This window comes from Balaenoptera physalus (genome assembly GCF_965194825.1).
Source record: "Balaenoptera physalus genome assembly, chromosome: 1".
NCBI classification, from domain to species: Eukaryota; Metazoa; Chordata; class Mammalia; order Artiodactyla; family Balaenopteridae; genus Balaenoptera; species Balaenoptera physalus.
In genome coordinates, this window is record NC_138882.1 from 58,511,021 (window position 1) to 58,526,555 (window position 15,535).

The 15,535-nt window shown below is 35.8% G+C and overlaps 2 protein-coding genes across 16 annotated transcripts in view; both read right to left on the reverse strand.

Moving 5' to 3' along the window:
- The window catches only part of RABGAP1L (RAB GTPase activating protein 1 like), a 786,837-nt gene that overhangs the window by 417,757 nt on the left and 353,545 nt on the right, over positions 1–15,535 (reverse strand). The gene's annotated exons all lie outside the window — the stretch shown is intronic.
- GPR52 (G protein-coupled receptor 52) overlaps positions 1–15,535 on the reverse strand; it is a 38,040-nt gene continuing 22,505 nt past the window's right edge. Inside the window, exon 1 of the mRNA XM_082438620.1 lies at positions 1–15,535. This exon is cut by the window's right edge and continues 22,505 nt beyond it. The gene's annotated coding sequence lies outside the window, so the exon portion shown is untranslated.

The window sequence follows — 15,535 nt, forward strand, 5'->3', positions numbered from 1 at the left end:
TTGTAAATAGATTATGAAGTATTTAACACACTGATCCTAGCCTCACCTGTATTAAAACTGTATTGTGTATCAGTCAAAATCAAAACTGTGTCGTTAGAATAAAACACCTTAAAAACAGTGTTTCATCCACTTTTCTGTTTCAAAGCCCATGAAAATTAGTTCACCTCCCTTGCTTTGGCTCCATAAGAGTTCTTTACCCACATGGAAAAAAAAAAAAAAAGAATAACCAAGATCTTATTCATTTAATTCAGCACATTCTAAAAGTTGTTTTCCCATGTTTGAATGCACTTGTGGTTGGGGTACAGTTTCTTACTGAATAAAAAGATTTGCTGAAAAGAATCAAAAACAAAATGTTAAGAGACAGCCCTCCTTGAATCTTTTTTGATTTGTTTTGTTCTGTTTTTTAACAAGGTAGGGCACAAATCAGACAGAGGACTAAAGTCTAGAAAGATACACTTGAAAACTAGACAGGCAAAACAAGAATTAATGTGCATATTCTAGATAAATTTTTTGTGCTACCTGACAAAATATTATGCGGCCATAACACTTTCCATAGAAATTACAACTTATTTTCCTAATCACAGAAGCATATTAAATTAGTTATAAAATTTATTACTAGGTAATGACACTATTACCACTCAACACGGGGAATAGTATCTACATATGCAGCTTATTATAAAATGTACTACGCAGGTTTGATATAAATACGTTAAAAATCTCTTTGGAGAAATGATCTCTAAGCACTCTTTTAAGCACTGACTGATTTCAAAGCACTTACTAGAAATCTTAGTAAGGTGGATACCAATAAGTTTTATGTAGTCAAGTACAAATGTCCAAAAAATGTCAATATCCTCTTGAATAAATATAATTTTGCTATTATCATGCATCATGTCAGAGTCCCTGTTGTATACTACAATATTAAGTGTTTCATCAGCTTTATATATAAAATATATATCACAGTTTATGATAATATTGGTAGAGAAAGAAATTTGTCCAGATGTCTAGTACCTTTCCTCCATCTTAATACCTTAGAACTGAGGTTGAAAACAATGTTACAGGAAGCAAATACCAGAAAATCATGTGAAACAGCTATCACATATTGGTTGATTCTGAATCAGCACTAAACTTTAAACTTACATTACTTCATTTTCTACTTTCTATACTAGAAATGAGATAAAAATACAATGCTTAGTTCATTGCTCAGAAGTCCTAAATGTTAGACAATGATGATTACTAAATGTAAACATCACAGCAATGTCTACAGTCAAGAAAAAAACTCCAAGATGCTTAGAAGCACAGGGGAGGTTATTTGCTTATGAACAGCATAATTTCAGCTTGCAGTGCTATTTGTTCATGTATTTCAATAGTCTGGCTGCCATTCACACATACAGATTAACTGCAATGATTTGTGAAAGAAGCGTACCCAGTAATAACTTCCGCATTTTATCTTTAATAGTAATTATAATACCTTAATTACAATAATCTGGCAGAGATCACAAGCAAAGCTTTGATATCTCAGCACACCCAGTTCTCCTGCAACTATGGTACTCAAGCAGTACCACCCTCAGATCCAGGAAAGAGGGGACACTACCACAAACCCTGCGTTTCAGAGGATCCTAGTATCGCAAATAGCCCAAATCAAATCTACCAAAGAACACGTGGATGCCTTCTGCCACTCGGATCTGAGGCTCACACTGACACAGTGTGACCCGTGACCCTGAACACCTACTCTCACAAGTAATACCCTTCAAGCCCCAAGGAAATGCTTCTCCACATCTCTTGCCCTCAAAATAAAAGGGGATTATGTCAGAATGCTCTGAAGGTTTATGGGCTACACTGCCACTGAAGGCAGAGATAGATACTGCTTTGGAGCTTTGGGGAGATTTGAGCCATGAAAGCACTTAGGTAAGAGAAAAGACAAATTAATTAACTTGGCAAATCCTTCCTCTCAGACATCATGAATGCAATAAATCCCTGCTTAACCAAGTATCATTTCCCAGTAGTGCCAAAGTCCATTTTATTGCTTCATGTTTTCATTTGTGGTTCTGGAGGTACTCACAAATTAACATGGTATTTCCAAAAGTTGCACATAGCAGCTGAAGAGTATTTTCCATATTACAAAATTCATAAATCTCTTGTGTTTGCCTTTTACATCAATAGATAATTTTGCACATATTAAAAGAAAAATAACCTAAAAATAATTAGTTTTTAAAGTGTTTACATTTGCTTTATATTTTTATTAAAATGTATTCAAATTTTGGTGAAATAGCTAAAATATTTGATTGGTCAGTAAATTGCTCCAAATTTTATTAAAATCTTATTAACAAAATGAATATAATTAAAATAAAAAATAGTATAGGCATAATTAACTAATTTTTAGAGTACTTAATAGTTTTAAATTTAAAATCAGAATATTGAAGATTAGAAAATTGTTGTAGGTGAGATCTTTTCTTACATAGAAGACTGGGAGCTTTGTTGAAAAGTTTTCTGTATAAAGTATCATGAATGCATAAAGTTAGAATTAACTCTGACCTTTCCAAGGTTACTCTGCTAAACTTTGTTGGACCCAAAACAGAATTCGTATCTCCTAACTCCCAACCTTGTGCTCTTTCAATTCTGATTTAGGAAGATTTATAAAGTTCATCTTACATGGGATATTTAGGTTTACACTTGTAATTTCTTGACCTGAAGGTAATTCATATACAGCAAGAAGAAAATGGCCAAAGACTTGATCGCCCTTAATGTGCTAGAAGTCCTTGCTTGGTATCCTTTCAAATTCAAAACCTCCAAAAGTAGACAGGATTGTCATGTTTACCTTAATTGTCTGCCCTTAACTTCTTGATACCCAGCACTGCAAGCTTTTAAAAATATGTATTGTGCCCTTGACATTTTAACAAAAGTTGTTCAAAACAAAGCAATGTATAAGTCCAAGATATTCTTGTTAACTACTTTAAAAACATTGTAACAATGTCTGACAAGACATACAATGACTGCAAAAAATAATCCAATCAATCATTCAACATATACAAATAGAAAAAAAATGCATGATGGGAATCTCAAATACTCTAGTACCTTGCTATTTCAAGACATTGCAAACATTTAAGTATAAAAGAAAATGATAAGCATTACATGTTACGTGTACACAAAATACCACAGGAACAGCTAATTCCACTCTACCACACCTCACAAAGAAAATGGAGTTAGTCAAAGACAGTCTAGAAGAAGTTTGGTAAGGCCCTGAGAGAACTGATGGATATGGATTAATTCCATGGGCATTCGTTTTCTCATCTATAAAACAATGGAGTTAGAGATCAGCAATCGCTGAGAACCTGTAACATTCTCTGCAGGAGCCGTAGAGGAACGGCTGACTGTAAGACTCCTCAACCTGCTTCACTTAGAGCAGCTCAGCCATTATATGTTTTATGTATGTATCTAAAAAAGATTCTGGGACTTCCCTGGCGGTCCAGTGGTTAAGACTTTGCCTTCCAACCCAGGGAGTTGCGGGTTCAATGCCTGGTCAGGGAGCTAAGATCCCACATGCCTTGAGGCCAAAAAACCAAAACAGAAAACAGAAGCAATATTGTAACAAATTCAGTAAAGACTTTAAAAATGGTCCACATCAAAAAAAAAACTTTAATTAAAAAAAAAAGAAGAAGATTTTGCTGGCTTTAAAAGAATGTTTGAAAACTTAAAAAAATTATAGCATTGTGGAATTATATATGCCAAATTATGCTTACCTCAAAGCATGTCTAGCCTGCCAGGAGACTATCTCTATTAACAGCTAAGGAGCCTCTAAAGTAAGAAATCATCCTAAGGGAAAAAAAGGGCCATAGGTGCTGTAAGAAGGGAAAACATCATCAGCATGTCTTGTTCCCTGGATGCCCCTGAGCCTATGCTGAGTCTACCTCCTAGTTCTAACTGGGATTTGTCCCAGAGCTCTGGAAAGCAGATGCTATACCAAGACAAGAAAACAAGACGTTGCTCAAAAAATCTCTTTGAGACACTCAGAGTACAAGGCAGGAAAGCTTTGGAATCCATGTAGTGGATTATAATAAATACACTTTTTTGGGGTGGAAAGAGCTGGATTTACTAAGGTAACACAGAATGCAGCATGCTTCTGCAGAGCCCCAGAGAAAGCAACACACACCTGGCATACGAGGAATTCTGCACACCAGCACGGTTCACAGAGGTCCTATGTTATCAAGAGACAGTACTCACAGCACAAACATCAAATAGCAGCGGGCTCCCAGGAGGCAGAAGTGGATGTCACCAAACTGCTGTGGCTGCAAGAATATGAAAGCCGGGGCAGAAGAGAAAGGTAGATAGGACCAACTGGGCTCTTGAATATACAAGCAATGGGGAGAACGTTGACAGGGCAGAATCAGAAAAATACCAAAAACCATGAGAACATTCCTATACCATAATTTTGCCCCTGTTATGGTTAGGAAACATAATTTTATGACTGGCAGGTAATAGATGAAATAGCATGTTGGAAAATACAACAACAAAGAGAAATGACTGGCCAACTTTGTTTACTGTACTTGATTTTTCAGAGGGAGTAAATTTGCTAGTTCGTTATTTCTCTTGCAGAGAGTTCAGTTCTTAGCATTATTTTGGAGACCATAAAAAACTACCTGTATCCAATTATTTGAAAAGATTTCACAGAGTACAACGAAAAACATGAATGTTACTCTTCTGACTTTATGACAAAAATCAGAGACCAGCTCAAATCCTCTTTATTGTAATTATTTTTTCTTTCCCTGTCGTAATTCTTGATTACACTTACAACATTTTCATCACTCAGCTCAAATGGATATTTGTGTTTTTCTTGTTTAATGTCAATAAGTAAACAGCAAGACCTTCGACAAACATTTAAGACACATTCATGTCATAAAACTCAAGAAATAACAATCTCCATTTTCAAATTTCAACTAAATATTATTCTGGAAATGGTCCTGCATAACACTTGATGCTGTTTTTTTTCTTGATGCTGAGTTTTTCAAAATCACCTAATGTGCTAGCTCATGCCTCATTTCATATGAAGAAAGTTAAAAGTCCATTTAAATAGGGCGTAAATTTTCACAAACACTAAACTGCTCAAATGGCTCTCCTGGAAATTAAATTAACAGCCCATTTGATTTTCAACATGTTCACATTTTAGTCATGCCTATTTTTTAGCAACCATGCAAAAGCTCAACTCATGGTAAGTTATAGAGTCCTTCTAGAGACAGAATAAAAATTTTGAATTCTTTGACTTAACATTCTGGCAGGGATAGGGAGAGAAGGTAACAATATACTATATATGAAAAAGGGTTAATATTCCTACTAAATAAGGAATTCTCCTGCAAATTGATAATAAAGAAATGAATCTAATAAAAATGTAGATAAAGAACCCAGGCATTTAATTTATTATAAAGTGGCCATACCTCTTTGACCTGTCTAGGTATTTATTACTAAAGGTATTGTAAAGATACTCTTACTACATAAGCCGATGTAATCTAAAATATTGCTCCATGCTTTGACTTTAAAGACATGGCAACATTTCACTGTATTCAGAATTGTTTTCTCTTCCTAATACTTGTCAAAAGTATCCTTATAATATGTGTGACCAACTGAAGACAATGATGCGTTAAAATCTGTTTCTATTATGTATAAACTTCGTTAATGAAAACAGAATGACATAAATGTAATTTTCTCTTTCTAGTTTAAAATATTACTGTGCAGAAATCAGTCAACACAGCAAGCCTGAGACTGCTATCCTTAGAAGGGCCTGCTTTCAAGGCTGGCCATTTGCTGGCATCTGGGAACTTGAATTTGGGGAGGGGTCCCACCACTCTCTAACTGATAAGTATACCTAAATTGTTTGTACAAACATGCATTTTATATTGAACACCTACGTTCCTTCTAGGAGTCTGAAATTTTGGTACACACTAGATAAAGGGTGTCTATGTGACTAACTCTTGATAAAAACCCTGGACTTCTAGGCTCAGGTGAGCCTGTCTTGGAGAACCCAGCTGAGAGAGGAATTTTGGAAACCTGTGCCTGGTTTCCTCCAGACTTTGCCCCATGTGCCTTTTTCCTTTGCTAATTTTGCTTTGTATCCCTTTTATTGTAACAAATCATAGCCATGAATGTGACTATATGCTGAGTCCTGCGAGTCCTTTTAGCAAATCACCAAACCTGCCCTGGTCTTGGGAACGCAACATGATTACACTTTTCACCACTTTAGGAAAAGTAGATAAATAATCCATTTCAAGACTCATCAGAAATCTGTACCTCAACCTTTGCCCCCTATATGTGGTCAGGCACCAGGTCCTGTAGACTCTCTTTTTTTATATTACTTTCTCTCCATTTCCACCATACCAATCCCCTTGATTTCTTTCCAGTCACCACTCCCCTTATCGCCTCAAGCTCAGATTATGACAATGGTCTCTCATTCTGCTCTGGCTGCCTAACAAATTACAGTAAGTCCCCTACATATGAATGAGCTCCGTTCCAAGAGCACATTTGTAAGTCCAATTGGTTCGTAAGTCCAACAGTTAGCCTAGGTACCAAACTAACATGATTGGCTATATAGTACTGTACTGTAATAGGTTTATAATACTTTTCACACAAATGATACATAAAAAACAAACAAACACTAAAAAATAAACATTTTTCATCTTATACTACAGTACCTTGGAAAGTACCATAGTACAGTACAACATCTGGCATACAGGGGCTGGCATCAAGTGAACAGGCAAGAAATAAAGATACTGTACTACTGTACTCTATACAGTACTGCAGAGTAAAGCACATAAAAGCACAACCACTTGTAGAGGATGCACACATGTGACAATGTATGCCAGACACATGAACTAGCTCACGTGATTGGACACATGAACGCATGTTTGCATCTTTGAAAGTTCACAACTTGAAGGTTCGTATGTAGGGGACTTACTTACTACAGATGGGGTGGCTTAAACAACAGAAATTTATTTCTCACAGTTCTGGAGGCCAGGAAGTCCAAGATCAAGGTGCTGACCAATTTACTTCCTGGAGAGAGCTCTCTTCCTGACTTGAAGACAGTTACCTTCTTAGAGTGTCCTTACACAGTAGACAGAGAGCACTCTGGTATCTCTTCCTCTTCTTATAAGGGAGCCAGCCCTATCATATTAGGGTCCCACCCTTATGACCTCATTTAACCTTTACCACTTTCTCACAGGCCTATTTCTAAATACAGTCACACTGGGTGTTAGAGTTTCAACACATGAATTTGGGGCCTGTGTGTGTGTGTGTGTGTCTGTGTGTGTGTGCGTGTGTGTGTAAGATAAACACTCAGTCTATAACATTCTCCTATCTGGTCTCTCTGCCTTCTGTAATAAATTCTGCATTCTGCAGCCAAATTAAGCTTCCTAGGAGACTGTAGTCACCAAGGAGGGATCTCCAACATCTATGGTATACAGAACAAGTACTTAATCTGGCGACCACAGAGTCAACATCTAACATCAGAATGGGATTTACTTTGGAGGTCAATAAATTAGAGTAGTCTGTAACAGTATTTAGTTCTGATTTGGATATGTTCAAATTTTTTCAAGAATATTAATTGCCTAGTATTAAATTCTAATAAATACCTACTTTTCTAAGATATTGTCTAACTTAGAAAAATTTCTAATATATGAAGAACTTATCATCTTCCTAAATAAATTACTCCCTAATAGGTATACTGGGTATTTGAAAGCAAGCTGAATATTTTACCTTCCTTCCCTGTTAGAGAAGGTGAACATTGTCTTAATATCAATTTTGTATCTCCAGTCTAAGTCACGTCATAGTCTTACAATAAACTTTTTTAATTGAACTAGAAAGGAATATTAATTCTTCAAGACAACTAATATACCGTCAGTAAAATAATCATATTCAATCAAAAAGGAGCCTCAGCAAAATGACAGCTAAGTGCTAAGTATAACTGAATTTAAACACAAAAAACTACATAGAACAGGAATACATTTTTTAAATCCTAGTGAATCTTTCTCAAAGAAATCCATGCAAAGTGGCTAAAATGCCCTTGTACTGAAACAATCAGTATCAATACATCAAGATTTTTTTTTCTACATTTCTGCTACATGTAAGCCACTGTGCTAATTAGTTACTTCGGTGGATACATAAAAGCTTAATACATAGTGTCAGCCCTCTTAACTCTTGACTAGGAAAATACGACAAATATAACGGGAAAATCCAACTTCTGAGGCTAGTTAACTTGGCTAGGGCACAATGCCAATGAAGTCATTGGTTTAATCTATGATAATTGGTATGCTCTGTTCCCTAAACACTGTGTTCTAGAACGTCCCTGAATTCAAGGAGGGCCAGGCATTACAACATGGATGTAGTTGATGATAGGCGAGAAAAAGGTGTATGAATACGTGAAATGGTACCTATTCTGTGAGATGGGGTGATGCTGAGCCAGGACATTTTGGTAGGTACCTGCCAAATGCAGTAGTGGTCCTGTGCAACTGGTAAGAGCATGAAGGTGGGTCATGGCTGTAGAGAGAACTTTATCGTACAACTAGAGTCAAGAAATGATCCAACACACAAGGCATGCTTGGGTTGAAGTTCTGTGTACCAGAGAGAGCTCTGCTCTTGTAGGTCTGGAATAAATAGAGCTTTTTTTCTTCTCTAGGCAACTTAGTTCTATAGTATTTGGCTCTCTTAGGCTTCAAAAGGTAAGTAAGGTCTGTTTGGAAGTGACAATCCCCAGTGAAGGCAGCTGAGCCACTTCCCAGGATGCTGTCGGAAACTGGAACTGAGTGAAATTTTGTTTCCTTTCAGTATTGGTCTAGTGAGCAATTATGATGTACCTGTTTTGTTCCAGTCCAATAGATTTAGAAAATAGTGCATGTTTGGTTCCAACTCACATTGACACAATTAGTGTCTTAAAACTGATTAGTTTGGGACTTAAGTGGGACAGAGCACTTATGGTAAGGGATTCCTTCTGCAGAGCCCCAAGATCCAGCCTCTCCCCAGGGCAGACACTTTTAGCAAAATTTAATACAGCAACTCTCAATCTTCGGAGTGCAAAGAGAAATACTTAGTCAAAAATTCAGGTTCCAAAAAAAGCACATGAAAAGATGCTCAACATTACTAAATATTAGAGAAATTCAAATCAAAACTATCAATACAATGAAGTATCACCTCACAGCAGTCAGAATGGCCATCATCAAAAAGTCTACAAACAATAAATGCTGGAGAGGGTGTGGAGAAAAGGGAACCCTCCTACACTGTTGGTGGGAATGTAAATTGGTGCAGCCACTATGGAGAACAGTATGGAGGTTCCTTAAAAAGCTAAAAACAGAACTATGGATATGATAAAGCAATCCCACTCCTGGGCATTGCTAGGAGTAGGAGTAATATACGATGGAATATTACTCAGCCATTAAAAATATTGCCAGTTGCAACAACATGGATGGACCTAGAGATTACCATACTAAGTGAAGTAAGTCAGACAGAGAAAGACAAATATCTTAAAAAACTAAAAACAGAGCTACCATATGATCCAGCAATCCCACTCCTGGGCATATACCCAGAGAAAACCATAATTCGAAAAGATACATGCACCCCAATGTTCACTGAAGCACTATTTACAATAACCAGGACATGGAAGTAACCTAAATGTCCATCAACAGAAGAATGGATAAAGAAGATGTAGTACATATATATACAATGGAATATTACTCAGCCATAAAATAAGAACGAAATAATGCCATTTGCAGTAACATGGATGGACCTAGAGATTGTCATACTGAGTGAAGGAAGTCAGACAGAGAAAAACAAATATCATATGACATCACTCAGATGTGAAATCTAAAAAAATGGTACAAATGAACTTATTTAAAACAGAAATAGAGTCACAGATGTAGAAAACAAACTTATGGTTACCAAAGGGGAAATGTGTGTGTGTGGAAGGGGTGGAATTAGGAGCTTGGGATGAACATACACACACTACTATATATAAAACAGATAACCAACAAGGACCTACTGTATAGCACAGGGAACTCTACTCAATATTCTGTAATAACCTAAATGGGAAAAGAATCTGACAAAGAATGAATATATGTATATGTATAACTGAATCACTATGCTGTACACCTGAAACGAACACAACATTGTAAATCAGCATACTCCAATAAAATTTTTTTTAAAAATTCAGGTTCCAGAGACCCACATCCCAAATATTCTGATGTAGTGGTTCTAAGGTGGTTTCAGGGAATCCTCAGTTCTAAGAAGCAGTACCAGCAAATCTGATGTAAACTGTTCATAGTCTACACTTTCGGGAAATGCTAGATTAGTGATTAATTCACATCAGAAAAGACCTTATTTATTAGAAAGTAGTAAAGATATCTTTGCTAGAAATATATAGGCAACAACATGAAACCTTCTGATATTTGGTAACCAAAATAAAACCCTTTATCACCAATGTATCTCTGTAAAATTATATATACACACAAATATTTGAGCCTACTACCTAGGACAATAAATCAAAGCAGCACTTACCTGACATTCAGCAATTTATGAGACGCTGTTTACAGTCACAACTGTCTTTTTCTAATATCAGATAAAAAGACATAAGCATAAACACACACAAGCCTGTGTTTGGTATAGTTACCTCAAATAAGTATGCTCTGTTCTTAGACTTTGTGTAAAACACTCTGCTAGTAGCATCTAGAAATTCAGGGGAAAGAATCATAAATTCTTAGAAATATTCAAGCATAACTCCAAAATAATTAGCAGTGTAATCTAATCAAAAGCAAAAATATTCTCATTTTTGTATAGCGCTCACCTATAAATCCAAGATATTCAGTGTGTCTACAAATACTTACTGAACACCTACCCCATACAGGGTGCTGCTTTGGGTGACAGGGATACAGTGATGAATGTGACAAAGTCCCTGTCCCCATGGAATGTAAGGTTCTACAAAGAGGAAATTGGAATGATTTTACATATATATGTCCATGTCTATTCTTTCTCCTCCGGGTTTTTTAAATTTTTTCTTTAGATTCTTTAAGGTAATAATGTCCAATGCTAGCCTAAGGAACTAACCACTATTTGAAATTCACTGTGTGATATTTATACCACAATATCTGTCTATTCCATCATATGGATCCTGCTTAATTTTATCTCATCAATCATATTTGTTTACACTCAAAGTAGCTAGTAACTATATATATTATCCTATAACACTGCAAGATTATAAAAACAATGTAGAATGTGAATCCATCATTGAACAATGATCAGGATGAAGTCTTATAAAAAAATAAAGCACATTTTAAATATATAAAATTTTATTTGTCAATTATATCGCAATAAAGCTGGGGGGAAAAGCTGGGGGGAAAAGATGGTAAAATTGGGATATCAGAGAATAAGGATAATGCCCATTTTATTTCAATATTTTAAAGTAATTTTTAATAAATATGGTTGACAGAAAGATGAAATAAACTACTATTAGAAGCTTAGATGTACCACACAAAAAATTTTTAAAAAGCAGAATTATCTAGTGTAAAATCAGCCTACCAGTACTTTTTATGTGTGTGTGTAAAACTCTCTTGCAGAATTTTATCATTAGGTCATTGGATGAACTAGAGCACCGTGGTATCTCTCACACACAAAAAAAGAATTCTAAAATTTCTATTCATTTATCCTTATTCATATATATCAGGTTTGTGTAACCTTTAGATTTAGAAATACAAAAGAAACTTTTAAAATACAATGTACTGAAAGGATGTTCAACATCACTAATCATTAGAGAAATGCAAGTCAAAACTACAATGAGGTATCACCTCACACCAGTCAGAATGGCCATTATCAAAAAATCTACAAACAATAAATGCTGGAGAGGGTGTGGAGAAAAGGGAACCCTCTTGCACTGTTGGTGGGAATGTAAATTGATACAGCCACTATGGAGAACAGTATGGAGGTTCCTTATAAAACTAAAAATAGAACTACCATACGACCCAGCAATCCCACTACTAGGCATATACCCAGAGAAAACCATAATTCAAAAAGAGTCATGTACCACAATGTTCATTGCAGCTCTATTTACAATAGCCAGAACATGGAAGCAACCTAAGTGTCCATCAACAGATGAATGGATAAAGAAGATGTGGCACATATATACAATGGAATATTACTCAGCCATAAAAAGAAATGATATTGAGTTATTTGTAGTGAGGTGGATGGACCTAGAGTCTGTCAAACAGAGTGAAGTAAGCCAGAAAGAGAAAAACAAATACCATATGCTAACACATATATATGGAATCTAAAAAAAAAAAAATGGTTCTGAAGAACCTAGGGGCAGGACAGGAATCAGACGTAGACAATGGACTTGAGGACACGGGAAGGGGGAAGGGTAAGCTGGGACGAAGTGAGAGAGTGGCATGGACATATATACACTACCAAATGTAAAACAGATAGCTAGTGGGAGGCAGCCACATAGCACAGGGAGATCAGTTCAGTACTTTGTGACCACCTAGAGGGGTGGGACAGGGAGGGTGGGAGAAAGACGCAAGAGGGAGGAGATATGGGGATATATGTATATGTATAGCTGATTCACTTTGTTATAAAGCAGAAACTAACACAACATTGTAAAGCAATTATACTCCAATAAAAATGTTAAAAAATAAATAAATAAAATAAAATACAATGTATTGTAGAGAAGTATGATAAAGAAAGGCAAAAATTGACCTTAAATCACAATCAAAACATTTCAGATACAAAAACACTAAAATAACCTCTTTATAATATATATATCCCACATTTATAACTGTTAAATGGCCAGAAAACAAAACTCATGACCAAGAAGGTCTCTTCCAACTCTAAGAGTCCATGATTCTATAATATCTCTAAAATGCTAAAGATTTCCTATCTAGGAAAATTTGCCAACTTTAGTGATGATCCTCATCAATTCTCTGACTTTGAAAATCTCCTCTACAGCAACCCTCTAGTAGTTTTCCAAGGATAGATGCCTAACAAAAGAAAAGAATAGTGGCTTCAGGTTAACTGCCAAATAAAAGGGGAAACAGAGAGGCAATGGAAAGGAAATAGAGTGGAAAGGAAACGGTTTTGGTGTCAGACAAAACTGGATTCAAATTCTATAGATTCCACTACTTAATAGATGTGAGGTGATGTAGGTATTTAAATTTCAAGGCTCAATTTCCTTGCCTGTGAAATAGACTTACTAAAAGAGTTGAATAAAATAATATATGAAGATGTTTTCATAATGCTTGTCACAGAGTAGCTGTGTTGTAAGTGCTATTTCTCTTCCCCACTATAATTTTATTTGAAGTATAGTTGATTTACAATGTTGTACTCCCCGCTATAATTTTATTCTCTGTGCTAACAGAGATGAGAACCATGCTAATGAAATACCCAAGCAACCTGCAAACTTACTTTCAGCATCCCATGCCCATGCCTCACTTTCAGCTAGGCTTAAACAAAGATAAACCAAGGTAGCTATTAAAAGATCAGTATTATTGCTAACCTTTGAGAAATTGTGAACCAGCAGAAAGATGATAAATAACTAGAAAGAAGATAAAGTTTAAGCTGTAAATCAGAAAATACGGATTTCAGATAAAGTAAGTTTGATGCTTCATCTAGTAAAATTCTAGACAGATGGCTTATAAAACTTAAGAAACAAAGATGTTTCACTGTGCCCATCACTGAGGAAAAAATGGCAACAATCTAGCTATGATTACCTTTGTGTATGTGCACATGCATTTAAAGGGTTTTAGATCTGGCAAACCTGAGACAGAATACATTTAATTTCTGCAGGGCTGGACAACAACAATGACTACAGTTGCTGTTGCTAATATTCATTGGACTCTTTTATATGACAGGCACTATGATAGGTGATTTACATTCATTATCTCATGTAACCCCATGAAGCAAGTATAATTATTAGGAAACCAAGGTTCAGAGAGGTTAGGTAACATGCCCAGTACTACACAGATAACAATAGACAAAATGAAAAGTTAAAACCCAAATCAGTTTGACTCTGGAATGCAGGCTGAATGACTATGTTTCACTCTCTTTAGCAAACATCTCATGAAATAATTGAACATAAAAGGGAAAAATGGGAACTAGATATTAACACTAGATAAAATGGGAACTAGATATTAGGTAGAGTTAGAGGTAGACACACAACTACACTCAAAATGTGCTAATTAAATAAAGTATAAGCCATTTAGAAGGAACCTTTTTAGTAAGTTCCCTTCTTGCTATTCTGCTTACATCATGATTGCTAACTTGAAGGACAACAGAAAAGGTAAGTTTCTCAAATCTATAACAAGATTCAAAAATATCACATAAAACTAGAAGGAAGGGCTAGTAAGATTAAATTTTACAGGGATGACTATAAAGCCCTGCAATTAGGTTCAATAAATTAATTTTCCAAGTTCCAGATATGAAAAATCTGGCTGAAGAATAGTTAAAAAATGACAGACCTTAAAAAGTTCACTACAAACCTAGGATGACCCTGCTGTTGAAACAGCTAAGTATATATCTGGGACCACACTAATGAAAGCACACTGTATAGATATGGCAACTACTAGTCCCACTGTACTATGTTAAGAGCACACTGGGCCAGAGAATGCTGTGCCTCTAAGTCCAACAATAACCCCAGAGATCTAAATTTCTGTGTCTTCCTTTTTAATAGTGGCCTTACTGATGCTGTAGTCTATTTGGCTCTATCTCACATATAATGTCCTCTGTCTACCTTCCTATGTACACAGAGGACATTAGCAGGTGATAAGTCCATCATTACAGGGATCTGAAAAGTGCCAAAGGCCAGGCATGTTGTTGTGGTGGAGGGCAACCAAGATGATGAAACATTTGGAAACCAAAGTAAATGGAGAAGTCGCCTCCCATCTCCATGCCCACTTTCTCCTATAACCCTGTTTTATTTTCTTCATGGCATTTATCATAATCCAAAATTATCTTATATTTTACTTGTCAATGTCTTAATCTGGAATACTTTTTGTTTACCTCTATTTGGACATAAGCCCTATGAGAAAAGAGAGCTAGTCATTCTTGTTCACCACCATATTGCAAGTATTTCAAACTGACTTGCACCTAAGAGGTACTAAATAAATATCTGCTGAATGAACAAATGAACAAAGTGTGGGGAAATAAAGATGTTTAACCTGGGAAGAGGAGGAAGATATAAGAGCAGTTTTCATATATGAGAAGACCTGTATCGAAAAAAGGAAAAGACTTATTTCTGTTTTCTCCAGAAAGATGACATAGGATCAAATGGTGGACATTTCAAGAAAAAAGATTTGGGCTCACTATTAGGAAACATCTTCTAAGTCATACAGCTGTCTAACAATTAAAAAGGCCACCTTACGAACTTTCCTCAACATAATAAAGGCCATATATGACAAACCCACAGCCAAGATTGTCCTCTATGGTGAAAAACTGAAACCATTGCCACTAAGATCAGGAACAAGAGAAGGCTTCCCACTCTCACCACTATGATTCAACATAGTTTTGGAAGTTTTAGCCACAG